Source organism: Loxodonta africana, chromosome 7, assembly GCF_030014295.1.
Source record: "Loxodonta africana isolate mLoxAfr1 chromosome 7, mLoxAfr1.hap2, whole genome shotgun sequence".
NCBI lineage: Eukaryota > Metazoa > Chordata > Mammalia > Proboscidea > Elephantidae > Loxodonta > Loxodonta africana.
In genome coordinates this window covers 46,414,796-46,435,397 of record NC_087348.1, presented here as the reverse complement: position 1 = coordinate 46,435,397, position 20,602 = coordinate 46,414,796, and the positions used below count along the sequence as shown (strand labels likewise).

The 20,602-nt window shown below is 38.2% G+C and overlaps 1 protein-coding gene and 1 non-coding gene across 5 annotated transcripts in view; one reads left to right on the top strand and one right to left on the bottom strand.

The window, feature by feature from the left end:
- Nucleotides 1-20,602, top strand: part of IFTAP (intraflagellar transport associated protein) — a 102,088-nt gene that overhangs the window by 5,634 nt on the left and 75,852 nt on the right. The window lies entirely within an intron of this gene.
- LOC111751247 (U6 spliceosomal RNA) lies at nucleotides 12,153-12,256 on the bottom strand. The gene has a single exon (XR_002786339.1). It is a non-coding gene; the product is annotated as a U6 spliceosomal RNA (small nuclear RNA).

Here is a 20,602-nt window from a genome sequence, read left to right as displayed (position 1 = left end):
CAGTGAGCTACTGTGTAATACTGTATGGTGTAATGATTGAGAGAATGGGCTTTGAAGTCAAGCCAACCTGGTCTTCTCTGGCGGCTTTACAGTTTTTCAAGTGGAGTCATCTTAACCTGTCAGCCTTTGTTTTCCCATCTCTGAAATGGGAATAATAGAGATTTTTACCTCATGAGATTGTTATAAAAAGATTAAATGAGGTGTCTGTAAAGCACTTAGTCAAGGTAGATATCCCACTGTGGTCTTAATAGCAGGAACTATCTTGGGTAGCTTACCCCACTCCTACTCCGAAAGATTTACAGTTAAGGAATAAACCGAAGGGTTGAGAACTGATGTGGTAAGAGCTGACTTAGTTTTAGAATAATTCATTGAAAACAGGTATATCAAGAGAGATGTATACCACCCATAAACCCATTAAACCTAACCATAAAACTTTTAATTTCTTTGTTTTCCTTTTTTTTATCCAAATAAAAAATATCCATGTTAGTACCTAGTTGTAACCAGAATGCATTTAAATGTTTTTTATCTGTTTAATATTATTCCATATGCATTGTGAAATGTATATTTTATTTTCCATTGTGTCACCTTTATAATATTTAATAGTTGCATAAAATTCCATCTAAATATATCATGTTTATTTACCCATGTACTATTGTTGGTCATTTAATCAGTTTCCATGTGGCTTAGGTGATGGAATGCAGTAATCAGAGGTAGACAGATCTGGGTTTGAGTTTCAGTTCTGCTACTTACTTACTAGCTGAATAACCTTTTCAAGCTTCAGTTTCCTTATCTCAAAAATGGGGTGATACCTACCTTATTGTGAGAATTATTGGATATAAAGTGTCTGATATATAGAATGTACTCAGTAAACCTTGCCTACTGATGGTGATGCTATAAATACATTTGTGTAAGTAACTATTTTCTTTTTTGCAAAATTTTAGGATATATTTCTTTCTTAAAACTGATGAGTAGGTCTGTTGCTTGGTTGCTCCTTAATTGAAATGTAGATCCACCCTGTAAGAAAGCATTGTCATCTTTTCTAGTTATTTCCATGACAGTTGTTTTGCTTCTCTGCAAAAGAATATTGGCTTATTTCTCTAGCCTATTTATGGTATTATATAATTATCATGTCCTTGAAATTACAACAAGAATAACAACAGACAAAAACAACGGTAGCTGTCATAAAGTTGGCATACTAGATATCTTCATAATAAATTCAAAATAAGAAAAATAACTTGAAAACCATGAGCAAGTCTAATCAATCAAGTGGTTTTGCCTTTGACTGTACTAACATCAAAACACAGGTAGTTTATAGCAAAATGCTGAGTTGCTGAATGGGTTAGTTGTCTTCTGAAAAGACTGGAGATTAGTGGTATCTGTGGAAATAGGTTTTAAAACCCTGAGCCCTTGCCACACCATTAGATTTGTGGTGATCTCAACCAAGGTGCCTGATCTACCAAGTCTTCAGCATAGAAACTAATTATGAAATAGTAAACAGTTTTTATTGAGCAGCTACTGTGTACACTCATGAGGAAAATTAGAAAAAGTAAAAATCACAGACACAGATCTTACCATTAAAAGATGTGTGTGATAGTCCCCCATGTGGATAAACACACTTTACACTCCTCCCACATTCAGCCTTTCTTAAAAGTTCACCATGAGGGAAATCACAATTATGGTTAGTCAGCCCTTCTTAAACCCTGAGGCAGAATCTAATTCAAACTGCTTCTGAAATATAAAGGAGTCCCTGGGTAGTGCAAACTGTTAAGTGTGCAACCACTAGCTGAAAGGTTAGCTGTTTAAACCCTCAGAAGACAGGCCTAGTGATCTGCTTCTGAAAGGTCACAGCCTTGAAAACTCTATGGAGCAGTTCTGCTCTGCACACATGGGGTCGCCAGGAGTTGGAATCTTGATGGCAACTGGCGACAACAATGTACTTCCATAAATCAAAAGTCAGTGGTCAATTACAGCACACAACTCAGTGTAATTATACCCCCCCCCAAAAAAACCCAGTGTAATTGTAGAATAAAATAACTTTTTTTCCATGGGGGCTGATAAAAGACCTAGTAGTGGGGTATAACCCGTTGAACCTGTTGCCACTGAGTTGATTCTGACTTATAGTGACCCTATAGGACAGGATAGAACTGCCCGCTAAGGTTTCCAAGGAGCGGCTGGTGGATTCGAACTGCTGACCTCTTGATTAGCAGCTGTATCTCTTAACCACTGCACCACCAGGGCTCCGGTAAACGGGTATACTGACATAGTAAATGAACAAAAAAGGAAGCATAATTGGAAACAAAAAATAGAATGTCAAACGTGGAACACAACTTCAGATCCAATCCCATTGTTTTTACATTCAAACGAGCCAGAAAAGTTAAATAACTTGACATGTTCAAGGGTGTGTGTACGTGGTGGGGGTGGGGAGAGGAAGGGGGAAACACTGTTCTGTGAACTTGTGACAGTTTTTTCAAGAAATGCAGTGCTCAACTCACGTGTTTCTATCCCCGTTTTATAAATGGGGAAAGAGCACTGTCACTCAGTGAGTTAACAAGTTGGCAGTAAGGTCAGTGGCAACTTTTCATAGTGTTAGGATAAACCAAAAAAAAACTAAACACATTGCCGTCCAGTCAATTCCGACTCATAGCGACCCTATAGGACAGAGTAGAACTGCCCCATGGAGTTTCCAAGGAGCGCCTGGTGGAATCGAACTGCCAGTCTTTTGGTTAGCAGCCGTAGCACTTAACCACAGCACCATAGGCATTGACAATTATTTCTCTTTTAATAAGTGGCTGACTTTTAAGGAAATAATGTGACTAGTATTGGGAAGGGAGATGGTCGGCCTGGTTGAATCACACACCGTGAACCACAACTGAAACTGGCAAAGAAAGAGGAAGGAGAAGGAAGTGTATAGAAGGGCGTAAGCTACAGTTAGGAGGATGGATTTTTAAGACAAGAGCATGGCAAGTGACTTGTCATTTTTTTTATGTAAAGCAATTGATTGAATATGGCCACCTGACCAGAACAACTGGTATTTTCCTTTAAAAGTCCCACGGTCTTTGATTGAAGGTGAACTAAATGCGTTTTCTGTAAAACAAAATGGAGACATACATCAGAGGAATTTTGCAATGTTGTGCTGAGAATGAATCTCTTAAAATTGATTTTTAGATGAGGAATTTTCTCATTTTGTTTTTTATTTCTACTTTCAAGAATAGAAAAGATGTTGGCAAAAAGATTTTGTGTGTGTATGTGTGTGTTGTGTAACTTTGAGGCAAAATTACAAATAAAATACTGAAAGAAATTGGAAGTAAGGTAGCACTGTACTACTTCTTAAAGGCCATTTTTTATCCTACAGTCATAGGAATTTAGAATTAAAAATAGCTGAGAAACACATCTCTAAAATCTTATTTCTTTAAGAGAATGTCAATACAAAGGTCGATTTTATTTGCAAGATCTGGCATTTTGAAACATTTAGAAATGAATTCCTACAAGCAGAGTTGATTTGGTTCACTTGGGCTACACCTGCTCCTAACCAGCTGTGTGGGTTTTGCTTTAAAGTAGGCTTTCTGGTACTATACCAGTGCTGTGCCCCGTGCAGGTGGCTGGCAGGCCAGGGAAGTTGAAGAGAATTGGATCACTTTAAGAGTGAATGGTTTTGTGTCACAGTTGTTATGCAATAGAAATAAAAATAAGCATTAATAGGACATTGCATCCCATATGAAGGTGGGATTACATTTGAGCTAATAAATCTTTCATGATTGAAGTATTATTGTGTGAGATATATGCATACACATACACACTTATGTGTGCGTGTGTATATATATGTATATATAGTGTTGTTCGGTGTCCTCGAGTCAGTTCTGACTCATAGCGACCCAATGCACAACAAAACGAAACACTGCCTAGTCCTGCGCCATCCTCACAATCGTTTTTATGCTTGAACCCATTGTTGCGGCTGCTGTGTCAGTCCATCTCATTGAGGGTCTTCCTCTTTTTCGCTGACCCTCTACTTTACCAAACATGATGTCCTTCTCCAGGGGCTGATCCCTCCTGAGAACGTGTCCAAAGTATGTGAGACTTAGTCTCGCCATCCTTGCTTCTAAGGAGCATTCTGGTTGTACTTCTTCCAAGACAGATTTGTTCGTTCTTTTGGCAGTCCATGGTATATTCAATATTCTTCACCAACACCACAATTCAAAGGCATCAATTATTCGGTCTTCCTTATTCATTGTCCAGCTTGCACATGCGTATGAGGCCATTGAAAACACCATGGCTTGGGGCAGGTACACCTTAGTCTTCAGGGTGACATTTTTGCTTTTCAACACTTGAATCTGCCTGATGCTGTGTTTGAATTCTTGACTGCTGCTTCCATGGGTGTTGATTGTGGATCCAAGTAGAATGAAATCCTTGACAACGTCAATCTTTTCTCCGTTTATCATGATGTTGCTCATTGGACCAGTTGTGAGGATTTTGTTTTCTTTGTGTTGAGGTGCAACCCATACTGAAGGCTGTGCTCTTTGATCATCAGTAAGTGCATCAAGTACTGTATGTAAAGTTGATTTAGAAACCCTGCAGCTTTATGGATTTGCAGCTTTATCAGGGCCCTTGAATATATGTTCACTGAAACCCTCACTGTTGTCATCCTTAGCTCATTGAAGCAGCTGATGACATTTCTGAGGGCAGGAGATCAGTTTTGAACGTGCACAGTACATTTTTCTTAATCAATGTGCTAGTCTAGAGATAAGTAAATGGGCTTGTGAGAGTTTTATTTGGAGGTGAAGGTAGAGTGTTTATTTGTGATTACATACAACTCTCAATATTTCAAAAACATAAATAAAGAAACAAAAATAGTATAGAAAAAATTATCATTGTAATTTCACAATGGATTTTCTGAAATTTGTCTTATGGGTACATCCAGTAGGTTCCAGGTATGCAGGTAATCTGTTTTTTATAAAAGCAGGGAGAGGAAGTCCACATGCTTAACTGTTTGCATTTTTCTTTGTTTAATGGAATTAACTGTGTAACTGAAAACAGGCTAATGCTCAGTTGACCTGCCTCAGTGAGTCAATGCAGACATTTCTGGATTGACTTAAACAGCTGGGAGGAAGAGTATGTTTGGGGGAAATAAAATTGATTTTACACGATCTGCTGATGAACAGCAAGGCTTACTGAGTGATAGCCTCGAGAAACTTCATTACGGTAGCTTGGATGGATGAGCAGGAAAGGGAAGCAGATTTTTTAAGAGGAAGGTTTCTCTTAAACATGTGATTTTATAGATTAGTATTGTTCCCATCCCCCAGAGCTTTCTGCAGGGGTAAAATAAAATGCCTGAACTCCAATATTCTTGGTAAACTTTAAGTGATACTTCTCTTTTTTGAAATCTCTTTTGCATTAATTGGCTTATTCTTCTCCTCCTGCTCCCCCCCACTTTTAAACTTTTATTTTGGAATAATTATAGATTCACAGGAAGATTCATAGATTGTAAAGAAACATATGGGGAAGTCCCATGCACCCTTGGTCCAGCCTTCTCCAATGATAACATCTTGCATAAAAACCAGTGACCAGTTGCCTTCGAGTCAAATCCAACTCATGGCAACCCCGTGTGTGTCAGAGTAGAACTGTGCTCATAGGATTTTCAATAGCTGATTTTTTGGAAATAGATCACCAGGTCTTTCTTTCAAGGTACCTCTGGGTGGACTCAAACCTCCAAGCTTTTGGTTAGCAGATAAACGCTTAACCATTTGCACAATTATAGTATAATATAAAAATTAGAAAATTGTTAGTGGCACAACCCACAGAGCTTATTCAAACTTCAGTTATACAGGCACTCATTTGTGTGTATGTAGCTCAGTTTTATCATATGTGTAACCTTACATAACCACCACCACAATCAAGATATACAATTGTATCATCACCATAAGACTCCCTCATGTTAAACCCTTTTATAGCCACACTCATCCCCTTCCCCTACCGCTAACCCAAACCAAAAAGCAAACCCATTGCTGTCAAGTTGATTCCAACTCAGAGTCCCTATAGGACAAAGTAGAACTGCCTTGTAGGGTTCCCAAGGAGTGGCTAGTGGATTTGAACTACCGACCTTTTGGTTAGCAGCCAAGCTCTTAACCACTGTGCCATGTCTTCTCCATCTCTATAATTATGTTATTTAAGAAATGTTACATAAATGGAATCATGTAGTATGTGTACAAAATGCATTGATTATGTATTTTGAGATTGGCTCTTTTTACTCAGCATAATTTCTTTGAAGTTCATCCAATTCCATATATCAATAGTTTGTTACTTTCTTATGGCTGAGTAGTATTCTGTGGTAAGGATATATCATAATTCGTTTAACCACTTACCTACTGAATTACAGAGCCCTGGTGGTGCAGTGGTTAAGAGTTCCACTGCCAACCGAAAGGTCAGCAGTTTGAATCCACCAGCCGCTCCTTGGAAACTGCCCTGTCCTATAGAGTCACTCTTAGTCGGAATCGACTTGATGGCAATGGGTTTTGTTGAAGAACATTTGGGTAGTTTCCAATTTTTAGCTTTTACTAATAAAGCTGCTATGAACATTCATGTACAAGTTCTTGCTTAAAAATAAGTATTTCTCTGCTTAAGAGCTAAAGAGCGTAATTGCTAGATCATATGATAAATCCATGTTTAGTTTTGAAAGGAATTACCAAACTGTATTCCAAAGTGGCTGTACCATGTTGTACTCCCACCAGCAAAGTATGAGTGAACTAGGTTTTCTTCATCCTTGCCAACATTTGGTGTTACAGCTATTTTTCATTTTAGCCATTCTGATAGATGTGTAATGGTTTCTCATTGTGGTTTCAATTTGCCACTCACATATCCTCTCCAGTGAAATGCTTTTGCATGTCTGTCTATTTTTAAATTGGATATTTTTAATGTTACTTTTTGAGAATTCTTTATATATTCTAGATGCTAGTTCTTTGTTGGATATGTGACTTACTAATATTTTCTCTCAGTCCTTTGTCATTTCGTATTTTTAACAGTCTTTGTGAGAGCAGAGTTTTTAATTTCGATGAGGTCTAGTTTATTACTTTTTTCTCTTATGGATCATGCTGTTGGTGTGAGGCCTGAGAACTCTTTGTCCAGTCCTAGGTCCTGAAGATCTTCTCCTGTATATTTTTCCTGTTGCTTCTGCTTTTTTTTTTTAATCCACCATTTTGGCTTGCTATGTTTTTCTTTTTAAAAATATTTTATTGTGATTTTGGAGGAAATTTATATAAAAAATTAGGTTCTCATTTAACAATTTCTGTACATATTATTCAGTGACATCAGTTACACTTTTCACAATATGTTAGCATTCTTATTATTTCCATTCTGGTTGTTCTTTTACCATTAGTCTAGCTTCCTGGTCCCCCCTTACCTTCTCATCTTTGGTCTAGGGTAAATGTTGACTGTTAGGTCTTATTTAGATAATTGTTTAGAGGAGCACAGTACTCATGGGTGATATTTATTTAGAGCCACTCTGTCTTTTGGCTGATAGGTGACCACTGGAAGTGGTTTGAGTTCTAAATTTAAAGGATTTTTCGGGTTGATGGTCTTGAGGGGTCCTCTAGTCTCTTCTGGTCCAGTAGGTCTGGCCTTTTTAAGGAATTTAAGTTTCATTCTATACTTTTCTTCCATTCTATCTGGGACCATCTATTGTGTTCCTGGTTGGAATGGTCGGTAGTAGTAGCTGGGTACCATCTAGTTCTTCTCGTCTCAAGGTAGATGGAACTCAAACCACTCCCAGTGGTCACCTATCAGCTAAAAGACAGAGTGGCTCTAAAATAAAAAATATCACTCATGAGTATGTTAAGTATTCCAGTCCATGAGTCTGAAATATTTTTCCATTTATGAAGGTCACTTTTAGTTTCTTGCAGTAGTGTTTTACAGTGTTCATTGTATAGGTCTTTTATATCCCTGGTTAGGTTTATTCCTGGTGTTTTATCCTTTTGGGAGCTAGTGTAAATGGTGTTATTTTCTCGATTTCCTTTTCGGAGTTCTTGTTAGTGTAAAGGAACCCAACTGATTTTTGTGTGTTGATCTTGTACCCTGTGACTTTGATGAATCCTTCCCTTAGATCCAGTAGTTTTCTTGTGGAATCTCTGGGATTTTCTATGTAAAGAATCATGTCATTTGTGAATAGAGATAATTTTACTTTCTTCTTTCCAATTTGAGTACCCCTTGTTTCCTTTTCTTGTCCTATTGCTCTGACTAGGACTTCTAGTACAGTATTGAATAACAGTGGCGACAGTGGGCATCCTTGTCTCATACCTGTTCTCAGGGGGAAGGCTCTCAGTCTTTCTCCATTGAGAATAATGCTGGCTGTTAGCTTTTGCATATATGCCCTTAATTTTGTTGAGGAATTGCCCTTCTATTTTTATTTTGCTGAGAGTTTTTATCAAGGAAAGGGTGTTAGATTTTATCAAATGCCTTTTCTGCATCAATTGAGATGATCATGTAATTCTATTCCTTTGTTTTATTTATGTGGTGGGTTACATTGATTGATTTTCTAATGTCGAACCATTCTTCCACTGCTGGTATGAATCCCACCTGATCATAATGTATGATTTTTTTGATACACCATTGAATTCTGTTGGCTAGAATTTTGTTGAGAATATTTACATCTGTATTCATGAGGAATATTGGTTTGTAATTTTTTTTTTGTGGTGTCTTTACCTGGTTTTAGTATCAGGGTATTGCTGGGTTCATAGAATGACGTGGGGAGTATTCCTTCCTTTTTTGTGTTTTGGAAGAGTTTGAGTAAAGCTGGTGTCCACTATTCTTTGTGTGTTTGGTAAAATTCCACAGTGAAACCATCAGGGCTGGGACTTTTTTTTTTTGCTGGGAGTTGTTGTGGATTGAATTGTGTTCCCCAAAAATATGTGTCAGCTTGGCTAGGCCATGATTCCCAGTATGCGTGGTTGTCCTCATTTTGTGATCTGAGGTAATTATCTTATGTGTTGTAAATCCCAGCCTCTATGATGTTAACGAGGCAGGATTAGAGGCAGTTATGTTATGAGGCAGGATATAATCTATGGGATTAGATTGTGTTTTGAGTCAATCTCTTTTGAGATACAAACGAGAGAAGCGAGCAGAGAGGAGAAGGACCTCCTACCACCAAGAAAGAAGAGCCGGGAGGAGCGTATCCTTTGGACCCACGGTCCCTGCTCTAAGAAACTCCTAGTCCCAGGGGAAGATGGATGACAAAGACTTTCCCCTAGAGCCAACAGAGAGAGAAAGCCTTCCCCTGAAGTTGGCAACCTGAATTTGAATTTCTGGCCTCCTAGACTTTGAGAGGATAAACTTATGTTTGTGAAAGCCGTCCTCTTGTGGTATTTCTGTTATAGCAGCACTGTGTAACTAAGACAGGAGGTTTTTGATTACATCCTCAATCTCTTCTTTTGTCACAGGTCTATTTAGATTTTCTGTCTCTATATATGTTAGGTTAGGTAGGTAGTGTGTTTCTAGAAATTTGTCTATTTTTTCTAGGTTTTCAAATTTGTTAGAATACAGTTTTTTGTAGTATTCTGTTATGATTCTCTTTATCTCAGTTGGATTTGTTGTAATGTCTCTAACTTCATTTCTTATTTTGATTAATTGCATCTTCTCATTTTTTCCTTTGTCATTTAGGCCAGTGGTTTGTCTTTTTTATTTATCCTTTCAAAGAACCAACTTCTAGCCTTATTGTTTCTATTGTCTTTCTGTCTTCTACTTCATTTATTTCTGCACTAATTTTTCTTATTTCTTTCTTCTCACTGGTTTGGTCTTTTACTCTTCTCTATTTGTTTGAGTTTATTCCTAGGTTTGAGTTTTTGGATTAAGTTATTTATTTTGAAACTTTCTTCTTTTTTAGTGCATGCATTTATTTGCTATACATTGTCCGCTGGGCACTGCTCTTGCTGTATTCCAAAGATTTTGGTATGTTGTGTTTTCATTCTCGTTTACTTCTGAGTACTTTTTAATTTCACTTTTGATTTCTTCTATTATCCAATAGCTTTTTTTAGTAGTGTGTTAGTTTCTATGTATTTAGCTTATTTTCTTTGCTCTTCATGTAATTGATTTCTAGTTTAATACTCTTACCATTAGAGGAGATGCTTCGTATAATTTCAGTCTTTTTAAATTTATTGAGGCTTGCTTTATGGCCTAAAATATAGTCTGTTCTGGAGAGTGTTCCATGTGCATTGGAGAAGAATGTGTATTTTTGTGCTGTTGGGTGGTGTGTTCTTTATATGTCTCTGAGGCCCATTTGGTTGATAGTGTTGTGTAGGTCTTCTGTATCTTTGTTGATTTCCCTTCTAGTTGTTCTGTCCATCGTTGAAAGTGGTGTATTAAAATCGCCTACAATTATTGTAGATATGTCTATTTCCCTTTTCAATTCTGTTAGAGTTTGTTTTGTAAATTTTGGAGCTCTGGCATTGGGTGCATAAATATTTATAATTATTATATCTTCTTGGTGAATTGATGCTTTAGTCATTATACAGTGTCCTTTGTCTCTTATAATGGGTTTTGACTTAAAGTCCATAGTGTCAAATGTTAATATTGCCACTCCTGCTTTCTTTTGGTTACTGTTTGCTTGGTATTTTTTTCCATCCTTTGATTTCTAACCTTTTTATGCCTTTGTGTCTAAGGTGTGTCTCTTGTAGACAAAACATTGATGGGTCTTTTTTTTTTCATCTATTCTGCCACTCTTTGTCTCTTTACTGGTGCTTTTAATCCATTTACATTCAGTTCAGTGTGATTATCAATAGGTATGAGTTTACTGCTGCCATCGTGTTGCACTTTTTTGTGGTGTTCATGTTTTTTTTTTTCTTTGCTTTCTGTGATGAGTTCTTTTTATATATGAATTTTCTTTTCCTTTCATTTGTTATGTTTTTTTTTGTGTTTACTGAGTCTTTTTGATTCTCTTTTTTTTGTGTTGGTATGTATATTTATTACTTGTCTTTGTGGTTTCCCTGAAATTTATATTTACCATCCTAAATTTAAAATGGTCTGTTATATCTTGAGATCTCCTTGACTTTTTCTCCATATGAAAGTTCTATAACTACACTATTCATTCCCTCTTTTGTTTTGAAGTTGTCGTCATTTACTTCTTTATATCTGTTTCATTTTAATCAATTTTTTGTAGCTTTGTTTTACTTTTTTGAAGTTTTTGCCTAGCTTGGTATCTGGGTGATGCTGTTATGTGTCTTTATCTCAGGTTGTCGTCTGATGTCATTGGTTTTCTGTCTGAAGGACTTCCTTTAATATTTCTCATGGGGTTGGTCTGGTGGTTACAAATTCTTTTAATGTCTGTTCACCTGGGAATGTCCTAATTTTACCCTCATTTTTGAAAGAGTTTTGCTTGGATGATTCTTGGTTGGCAGTTCTTTTCTTTCAGGGCTTCGTATATGTCATCCCATTGCCTTCTTGCTTGCATGGTTTCTGATGAGAAATCAGTGCTTAGTCTTATTGAGGCCCCTTTTTAGATGATATTTGGCTTTCCTCACATTGCTCTCAAAATTCTTTTTGTCTTTTGTTCTGGAAAATTTGGTTATGATATCTCTTGGTTCATTTCTTTTGAAGTCTATGCGGTATGATCTTCTAGAATGGGAATCTTCTTGTCTTTCATGATACTTGGGAAGTTTTCTGCCATTATGTCTTTAAAAATTCTCTGTAATCTTTTGTCTTTCTTCCCCTTCTGGAATTCCTTATATGTGTATATTATTCCTCTTGATGGTGTCTCACATAACCCTCAGGCTTTCTTCATTTTTCTTCAACCTTTTTTTCTGGTTGTTCCCCAAACAAGTTAGTATCAAGGGATTTGCCCTCTTATTTCACTGATTCTTACTTCCATTGATTCTATTCTACTTCTGTGTCCTTCCATTGAATTGTTTCTGATATTTTATTGTTAATTTTCTGAATTTCTAGTTGTTTCTGTAGTTTCTGTTTTTCTGTTGAATTTGTCATTTTGTTCTTGTATCGTTTTCCTGAATTCTTTTAGGGTTTTTTTTCTGTGTTTTCCTTGATGTCTTAGAGGAACCTAAATATTAGTCCTTTTATTATTTTTTTTTAGCATGCTTTAGGTGAAATTTTCCAGCTCAAGTTAATTTTTTCATGCAAAAATTTATGCACGTATTATTTTGTGACATTTGTTGGCAAAAAAAAAAATGTAATTCTTCATGAATTTGCATGTCATCCTTGTGGAGGGGCCATGCTAATCTGTGTATTGTTCCAGTTTTAGTATATGTGCTGCTGAAGTGAGCACTAAATATTAGGCTTTTGAATTCCATGTCAGGTAGATTTATTATCAGTTCTTTCTCAGCAAAGATTTCCATCCCTTTATTTTGCTCACTTGCCTGAGCCGTTGTGTCTTGTTTCTTCATATGATTTTTAATTGACTGTTGTCTTTGAGGCATTAAAGTTCTGTAACATTTGTTTATTGATTTCATGGTTATTTGCTTTTTTTATATTGTTTTGGTATATCTGGAGCTTAGCTTCTTCCCATTCTTTTTAAATTGTTTACCTTCATTTGTATTTTGTTAATTGAAGTTTTGTAGTATTGGTCTGTGTATGGCTATGAAACTACCAGTTATTTGGCCTATGTGTAGGTTTGGGTCTGTCATTTGGCTAGGTGTGCTTTCTTCTCACTGGTGGGTATGGAGGGTTGCATATATGCTGTGCTTCTATGTTGTTAGGTGTGTATGATTTCTCTTAGAGAATTGCTTGGTGGTGTGCAAACAAATTCTTTCCCCAATGTGAGTTACCAGGTGTTGGGTGGTCAAGGTCCTTTCACAGCTCTTAAGGAATAATTTGTTACCTCTGCATTGCCATAGCAGTCAGGGCAACCCCTGAAGTGCAGAATGGGGTACAGCGAGGGGCAGGCAGGATAGGATGCAGAGGTCTACACGGCCAAGGAGTGGTTGGCAGGGGAAGGCACAGAGTACCCCTCAGCTGTGAGGGGGCACCTGTAAAGGGCATGAAATCTCACTTGGCTAGGGGGGATTGGCACAGCAGGGAGCGGAGTTCCGCGTAGCTGTGGGAGGTGGTTGGTAGGACAGGGTGTGGAGTTTGACCTAGCTGGAGAAGGGTGTTGCCTGGGCAAGGAGTGGAGTCCTGCTCAGTTGGGAGGGGTCTGTGGGCAGGATGGGGGAGGGGCAATGGTCTGCATGTCCGGGATGGGGTGAGAGGTGAAGTAGAGCCTACTTGGATTTGCACAGAGGGTCCACTTCTCAGAAGTGGTGGGTGTGGCCATGCTTTTCTGCCTTGGCTGGGCCTGTCTGGGCCTCAGGGCACACCCTAATGCAAATGGCAGGCTTGTCTGGGAAGAAGGTCAGTGAATGGGAGTCTGCAGGGACAGGAGGGGATGATTACCTGCACAGGGGGCTTTTGTTGTCACTTTGTGGGTTGACATAGCTGGGTGTTTCCCCTGTGGGTTGATATTGCTGGGTGTCTCCTGTATAAATGGCTGGGTGCCTCTACTAACAAGCAGTCCCTGCACTAATTCCTAGCTCCCACCCTTCTTGTGCTCACCCTTTACTCCTCTGCAGATGTGCACTCCCTGTCTACACTTTCGCATTCTTTAAGGCTCCGATGACTCTGTCTCACTTTGCTCCAGAGGTACTTCCCTGTGGTTCCCTGGTTTCAAAGCTATACCACTCTTACCTCCCTCACAGAGGTGTCCCATTCTTGGTCACATCCTGCTCACTTTGTTGTTTCTTTCCAGGATTGTTGGCACAGAATCTTTGCCACCAACTGTACTCTCCCTGCGGTTGCTTTCCTGGGTTCATCATTCCAGGTTGTTGTTCAGTGATGTCCCAAAATGGCACGCTGCTCTGTGCTGGCAAGACGTGGTCGATCTCTGTTTTTCCCCTGGCCTCGTTTTGCCTCTCCTTCCACTTGGTGCTTAGTCTGTTTCTTCAACTCTCCATTTGATATTCTAGAATCCAAGGTCACTTTTTGTGTCTGTTTTACTTAGTTTCTCAAGTCTTTGTTGTCAGGGTGTTGTTATTGTGTGCGTTTCTAAGGTGCTATATTGACTGGAAGTCTGTTTTTATTTTTCTAATTCCTATTACGTCCTTCATTTTAAAATACTTTCAATTCTGTGTTGCTGTAACTTTAAAATAATAGTGAAAAAGATCAGAGTCATTCCTGCTACAAAAATGGAATCCAGTGTAAAATTTGTTGATTATAATTCTGTTTAGGGAAGGAACCAGATACATTTAATTTTGGGCATTGTTTGTGGTATCTATGGTCATGGCAAGCATGTAATAAGCTCACATTTTTTATTAGATGCAGTTTTTAGTATGAGTTTCTTTTTCTCTTTTCCTTAAGGTGAGATTTTGTCAAGGAAAAACGCATACCTGTTAAAACCAAAAAACCAAACCTGTTCCCACTGAGTTGATTCCTACTCAGAGCAACCCTATAGGACAGAGTAGAACTGCCCCATAGGGTTTCTAAGGAGTAGCTGGTGAATTTGAACTACTGACCTTTTGGTTGGCAGCTGAGCTATTAACCACTGCACCACAACGGCTCCCTTAAGACATACTTATATCCAAGACCTCTACATGGAAGACAGCATATCTTCTCTCTTCTAAAGCTTTGTAGTCAACAGTAATCCTCTACCCCTAATCCCAGTGCTTCCTTTAATATGTGCTACAGTGGAGCTTGTACCTAGGGGAGTTTATATAGATACCTAAAAGCTTATACTATCAAATTTTTTCATAACAATGAAGAGGTCCATGCCTTTTAGGTTTTAGAAAAGATCGTTGGCGTAAGTTTATAACTTAAAATGCAGTGTATCCTTTGATGCTAGAATTGTGTGTGTGTTTTTATCTCATCCAGATGAAAAGCAGCGAAGAAATTTAGGTCCTTTTCTATTTCATAGATATGTTTTGTTCTGTGTTTCTACCTTCCTCTTCATTCCTTTTAGCTCTTCCTTTGTTTCCTTGTTTGTATTGGTAGGTGTTTAAAACAACAGCATATGCTCACGTGCAAGGTGTTTTGTATGCTACTGGGATTCAGGCATAAACACATCCATCTAGGGTGAGATTGCTGCATTATGTTTGATATCCTGCTGGTTTCATGCATGCCTTAAAATTCATAATCATGAGCAACTCACTGCCATTTGTGATAACAGAAACCACTTAGTAATGCTTATCAATAGAGGCATTGTTGTTATTGTTGTTAGGTGCCATTGAGTTGGCTCTGACCTATAGGGACACTATGTACAACAGAACGAGACACTGGTGGGTCCTGTGCCATCCTCACAATCATTGTTCTGCTTGAGCTCATTGTTGTAGCCACTGTGTCAATCCATCTTGTTGAGAGTCTTCCTCTTTTTCGTGGGCAAAAACCCCAACTGAACTTTTTTTCCAAGATTCATTCCTTTATTCTCTTAGATGGACTAGATAACCTCAGGCTTCTCTCAACTGGAAAAACCTATAGCAATTTCCATCATTGGAATTCTTTTTCTTTTCTTAATATGATCTAAGAGATTTCAAGAAATATTTTTTTTTTCAAGAAATATTAGAAGATGCAAAATTGTTGTAGTTCATCAAAGAAGAAATCAGTTTATATGAGGTCTCTTCTTTTTTTTTTAGCCTGTTTTTCAGAATCTTTTTTTAAAAAATTTTTATTGTGCTTTAAGTGAAAGTTTACAAATCAAGTTAGTCTATCATGCAAAAATTTATATACACCTTGCTATATACTCCTAATTGCTCTCCTCTTTTTTAATGAGACAGCACCCTTCCACCCTCTACTCTCCCTTTTCGTGTCCATTCGGCCAGCTTCTAACCCCCTCTGCCCTCTCATCTCCCCTCCAGACAGGAGATGCCCACATAGTCTCATTCTTCACTTGTATCATTTTCTATCCCATTGTCCAGGCCAATCCCTGTCTGAAGAGTTAGCTTTGGGAATGATTCCTGTCTTGGACTAACACTGGGGAACACGACCACCGGGGTCCTTCTAGTCTCAGTCAGACCATTAAGTCTGGTCTTTTTATGAGAATTTGAGGTCTACATCCCACTGCTCTCCTGCTCTCTCAGGAGTTCTCTGTTGTGTCCCCAGTCAGAGCAGTCATCGGTTGTAGCTGGGTACTATCTAGTTCTTCTGGTCTCAGGCTGATGTAGTCTCTGGTTTATGTGGCCCTTTCTGTCACTTGGGCTTATAATTACCTTGTGTCTCTGATGTTCTTCATTCTCCTTTGCTCCAGGTAGGTCGAGACTATTTGATGCATCTTAGATGGCCGCTTGCTAGTGTTTAAGACCCCAGATGCCACTTTCCAAAGAGGGATACAAAATGTTTTCTTAATAGATTTTATTCTGCCAGTGGACTTAGATGTCCCCTAAAACCATGGTACCCAAACCCCCGCTCCTGCTACACTGGCCTTCAAAGCATTCAATTTATTCAGGAAACTTCTTTGCTTTTGCTTTAGTCCAGTTGTGCTGAGCTCTCCTGTGTTGTGTGTTGTCTTTCCCTTCACCTAAAATAGTTTTTATCTACTATCTACTTAGTGAAAATCCCTTTCCCGCCCTCCCTCTCTCCTCCCTCTCGTAAACGTCAAAGAGTATTTTCTTCTCTGTGTGAACTATTTCTTCAGTTATTATAAAAGTGGTCTTATACAATATTTGTCCTTTTCAACTAATTTCACTCAGCATAATGCCTTCCAGATTCCTCCATGTTATGAAATGATTCACGGTTTCATCATTGTTCTTTATCGATGCATAGTATTCCATTGTGTGAATATACCATAATTTATTTATCCATTCATCCAGTGATGGGTGCATTAGTTGCTTCCATCTTTTTGCTATTGTAAACAGTGCTGCAGTGAACATGAGTGTGCATATATCTGTTCGTGTAAAGGCTCTAATATCTCTAGGATATATTACAAGGAGTGGGATTGCTGGTTCATATGGCAGTTCTATTTCTAGTTTTTTAAGGAAGCGCCAAATCGATTTCCAAAGTGGTCATATCATTTTACATTCCCACCAGCAGTGTATAAGCGTTCCAGTCTCTCCACATCCTCTCCAACATTTATTATTTTGCGTTTTTTTGGATTAATGCCAGCCTTGTTGGAGTGAGATGGAACCTTGTAGTTTTGATTTTTCTAATGGCTAATGAATGTGAGAGCATTTCCTCACTTATCTGTTAAAATTAGCTACCTGAATGTCTTCTTTAGTGAAGTGCCTGTTCATACCTTTTGCCCATTTTTTAATTGAGTCATTTGTCTTTTTGTAGCTGAGTTTTTGCAGTATCATGTAGATTTTAGAGATTAGGCACTGATTGGAAATGTCATAGCTAAAAACTTTTTCCCAGTCTGTAGGTAGTCTTTTTACTCTTTTGGTGAAGTCTTTGGATGAGCATAGATGTTTGATTTTTATGAGCTCTCAGTTATCTAGTTTCTCTTCTACACTGCTGATAATGTTTTGTATACTGCTTATGCCATGTCTTAGGGCTCCTAATGTTGTCCCTATTTTTTCTTCCATGATCTTTATCGTTTTAGATTTTATATTTAGGTCTTTAATCCATTTTGAGATAGTTTTTGTGCATGGAGTGAGGTATGGGTCTTGTTTCATTTTTTCGCAGATGGATATCCAATTATGCCAGCACCATTTGTTAAAGAGACTGTCTTTTTCTCATATAACTGACTTTGGGCCTTTGTCAAATATCAGCTGCTCATATGTGGATGGATTTATGTCTGGATTCTCAATTCTGTTCCATTGGTCTGTGTATCTGTTGTTGTACCAGTGCCGGGCTGTTTTGACTACTGTGGCAGTATAATAGGTTATAAAATCAGGTAGAGTGAGGCCTCCCACTTTGTTCTTTTTTGGTAATGCTTTACTTATCTGGGGCCTCTTTCCCTTCCATAGGAAGTTGGTGATTTGTTTCTCCATCTCATGAAAAAATGTCATTGGAATTTGGATCAGAATTGCATTGTATCTACAGATGGCTTTTGATAGAATAGACATTTTTATAATATTAAGTCTTCCTATCCATGAGCAAGGTATGTTTTTCCACTTATGTAGCTCTCTTTTGGTTTCTTGCGGTAGTGTCTTCTAGTTTTCTTTGTATAGGTCTTTTATATCTCTGGTAAGATGTATTCCTAAGTACTTTATCTTCTTGAGGGCTAATGTAAATGGTATTGATTTGGTAATTTCCTCTTTGAAGTTCTGTTTGTTGGTGTAGAGGAATCCAACTGATTTTTGTGTGTTTATCATCTATCTTTATACTCTGCTGAACTCTTCTATTAGTTTCAGTAGCTTTCTTGACGAATCTTTAGGGTTTTCTATGTATAAGATAATGTCATCTGGAAATAGAGATACTTTTACTTCTTCCTTGCCAACCTAACCTAGATGCCCTTTATTTTTTTGTCTAGCCTAATTGCTCTGGCTAGGACCTCCAGCACAATGTTGAATATGAGTGGTGATAAAGGGCATCCTTGTCTGGTTCCCCATCTAAAGGGTGATGCTGTCAGACTCTCTCCATTTAGGATGATGTTGGCTGTTGGCTTTGTATAAATGCCCTTCATTACGTTGAGAGATTTTCCCTCTATTCCTGTTTTGCTGAGAGTTTTTATCACGAAAGGGTGTTGAACTCTGTCAAATGCCTTTTCAGCATCAATTGATAAAATCATGTGATTCTTGTCTTTTGTTTTTATGTGATGGATTACATTAATTGGTTTTCTAATGTTGAACCATCCCTGCACACCTGGTGTGAATCCCACTTGGTCATGGTGAATTATTTTTTTGATATGTTGTTGAATTCTATTGGCTAGAATTTTGTCAAGGATAAGTCTGTAATTTTCTTTTTTTGTGTGTTTTCTTTACCTGGTTTTGGTATCAGGGATATACTGGCTTCATGGAATGAGTTTGGGAGTATTCTGTCCTTTTCTATGCTCTGAAATACCTTTAGTAGTAGTGGTGTTAACTCTTATCTGCATGTTTGGTAAAACTCTGCAGTGAATCTTCTTTTGTTATGGGTGCGTTTAGTTGTTCCACCTCTGTTTGTGTTAGTTTAGGTAGGCAGTATGTTTCTAGAAATTCATCTATTCCTCTAGGTTTTCAAATTTGTTAGAGTACAGTTTTTCATAGTAATTTGTTATGATTCTTTTAATTTCAGTTGGGTCTGTTGTAATATCGCTCATCTCATTTCTTTATTCAGGTTATTTGCATCCTCTCCTGTTATTCTTTTTTCAGTTTGGCCAATAGTTTATCAATTTTGATAGTTTTTTCAAAGAACCAGCTTTTGGTTTTGTTAATTTTTTCAATTGTTTTCTATTTTACTTAATTTTGCTCTAATTTTTATTATTTGCTCCCTTCTCGTGCCTGAGAGTTTTTATTTTTTTAAATAACTTTTATTGTGTTTTAAATGAAAGTTTACAAATCAAGTCAGTCTCTCACATAAAAACTTATACAGAACTTGCTACATATTCCCAATTACTTTCCCCCACCCCGAGACAGCCCGCTTCCTCCTTCCACGCTCTCTTTTCATGACCATTTTTCCAGCTTCTAAGCCCCTCTATCCTCCCATCTCCCCTCCAGGCAGGAAATGCCAACATTGTCTCAAGTGTCCACCTGAACCAAGTAGCTCACGCTTCACCAGCATCCCTCTCCAACCCTTTGTCCAGCCTAATCCATGTCTGACGAGCTGGGTTTGGGGATGGTTCCTGTAGTGGGCCAACTGTAGGTCTGGGGGCCATGATCAACAGAGTCCTTCCAGTCTCAGTCAGACCATTAAGGATCGTCTTTTTATGAGAATTTGCGGTCTGGATCCCACTGTTCTCCTGCTCCCTCAGGGGTTCTCTGTTGTGTTCCCTGTCGGGGCAGTCATCGGTTGTGGCTGGGCACCATCTAGTTCTTCTGGTCTCAGGACGATATAGTCTCTGGTTCACATAGCACTTTCTGTCTCATGGGCTTGTTATCATCTTGTATTCATGGTGTTTCTCATTCTCCTTTGCTCCCGGTAGGTTGAGAATCACTGATGCATCTTAGATGGCTGCTTGCTAGTGTTTAAGACCCCAGATGCCACTCGTCAAAGGGGGATGCAGAATGTTTTCTTAATACATTTTATTCTGCCAGTTGACTTAGAGGTCCCCTGAAACCAGGATCTGCAAACCCCTGCCCCTGCTTTGCTGACCTTTGACGCATTCAGTTTATTCAGGAAGCTTTGCATTGGTTTAGCCCAGTTGTGCTGACCTCCACTGTGTTGAGTGTTGTTATTCCCTTCACCCAAAGTAGTTCTTGTCTACTATCTATTTAGTAAATACCCCTCTCCCACCCTCCCTCCCTCCCCCCCCGTAACCACAAAAGAGTGTGTTCTTCTCAGTTTAAACTATTTCTCAAGATCTTATAATAGTGGTCTGATACAATATTTGTCCTTTTGCAACTAATTTCACTCAGCATAATGCCTTCCAGGTTTCTCCATGTTATGAAATGTTTCACAGGTTCATCACTATTCTTTATCAATGCGTAGTATTCCATTGTGTGAATATACCAGAATTTATTTATTCTTCTGTTGGTGGGCACCTTGGTTGGTTCCATCTTTTTGCTATTGTAAACAATGCTGCAGTAAACATGGGTGTGCACATATCTGTTCGTTTAAAGGCTCTTATTTC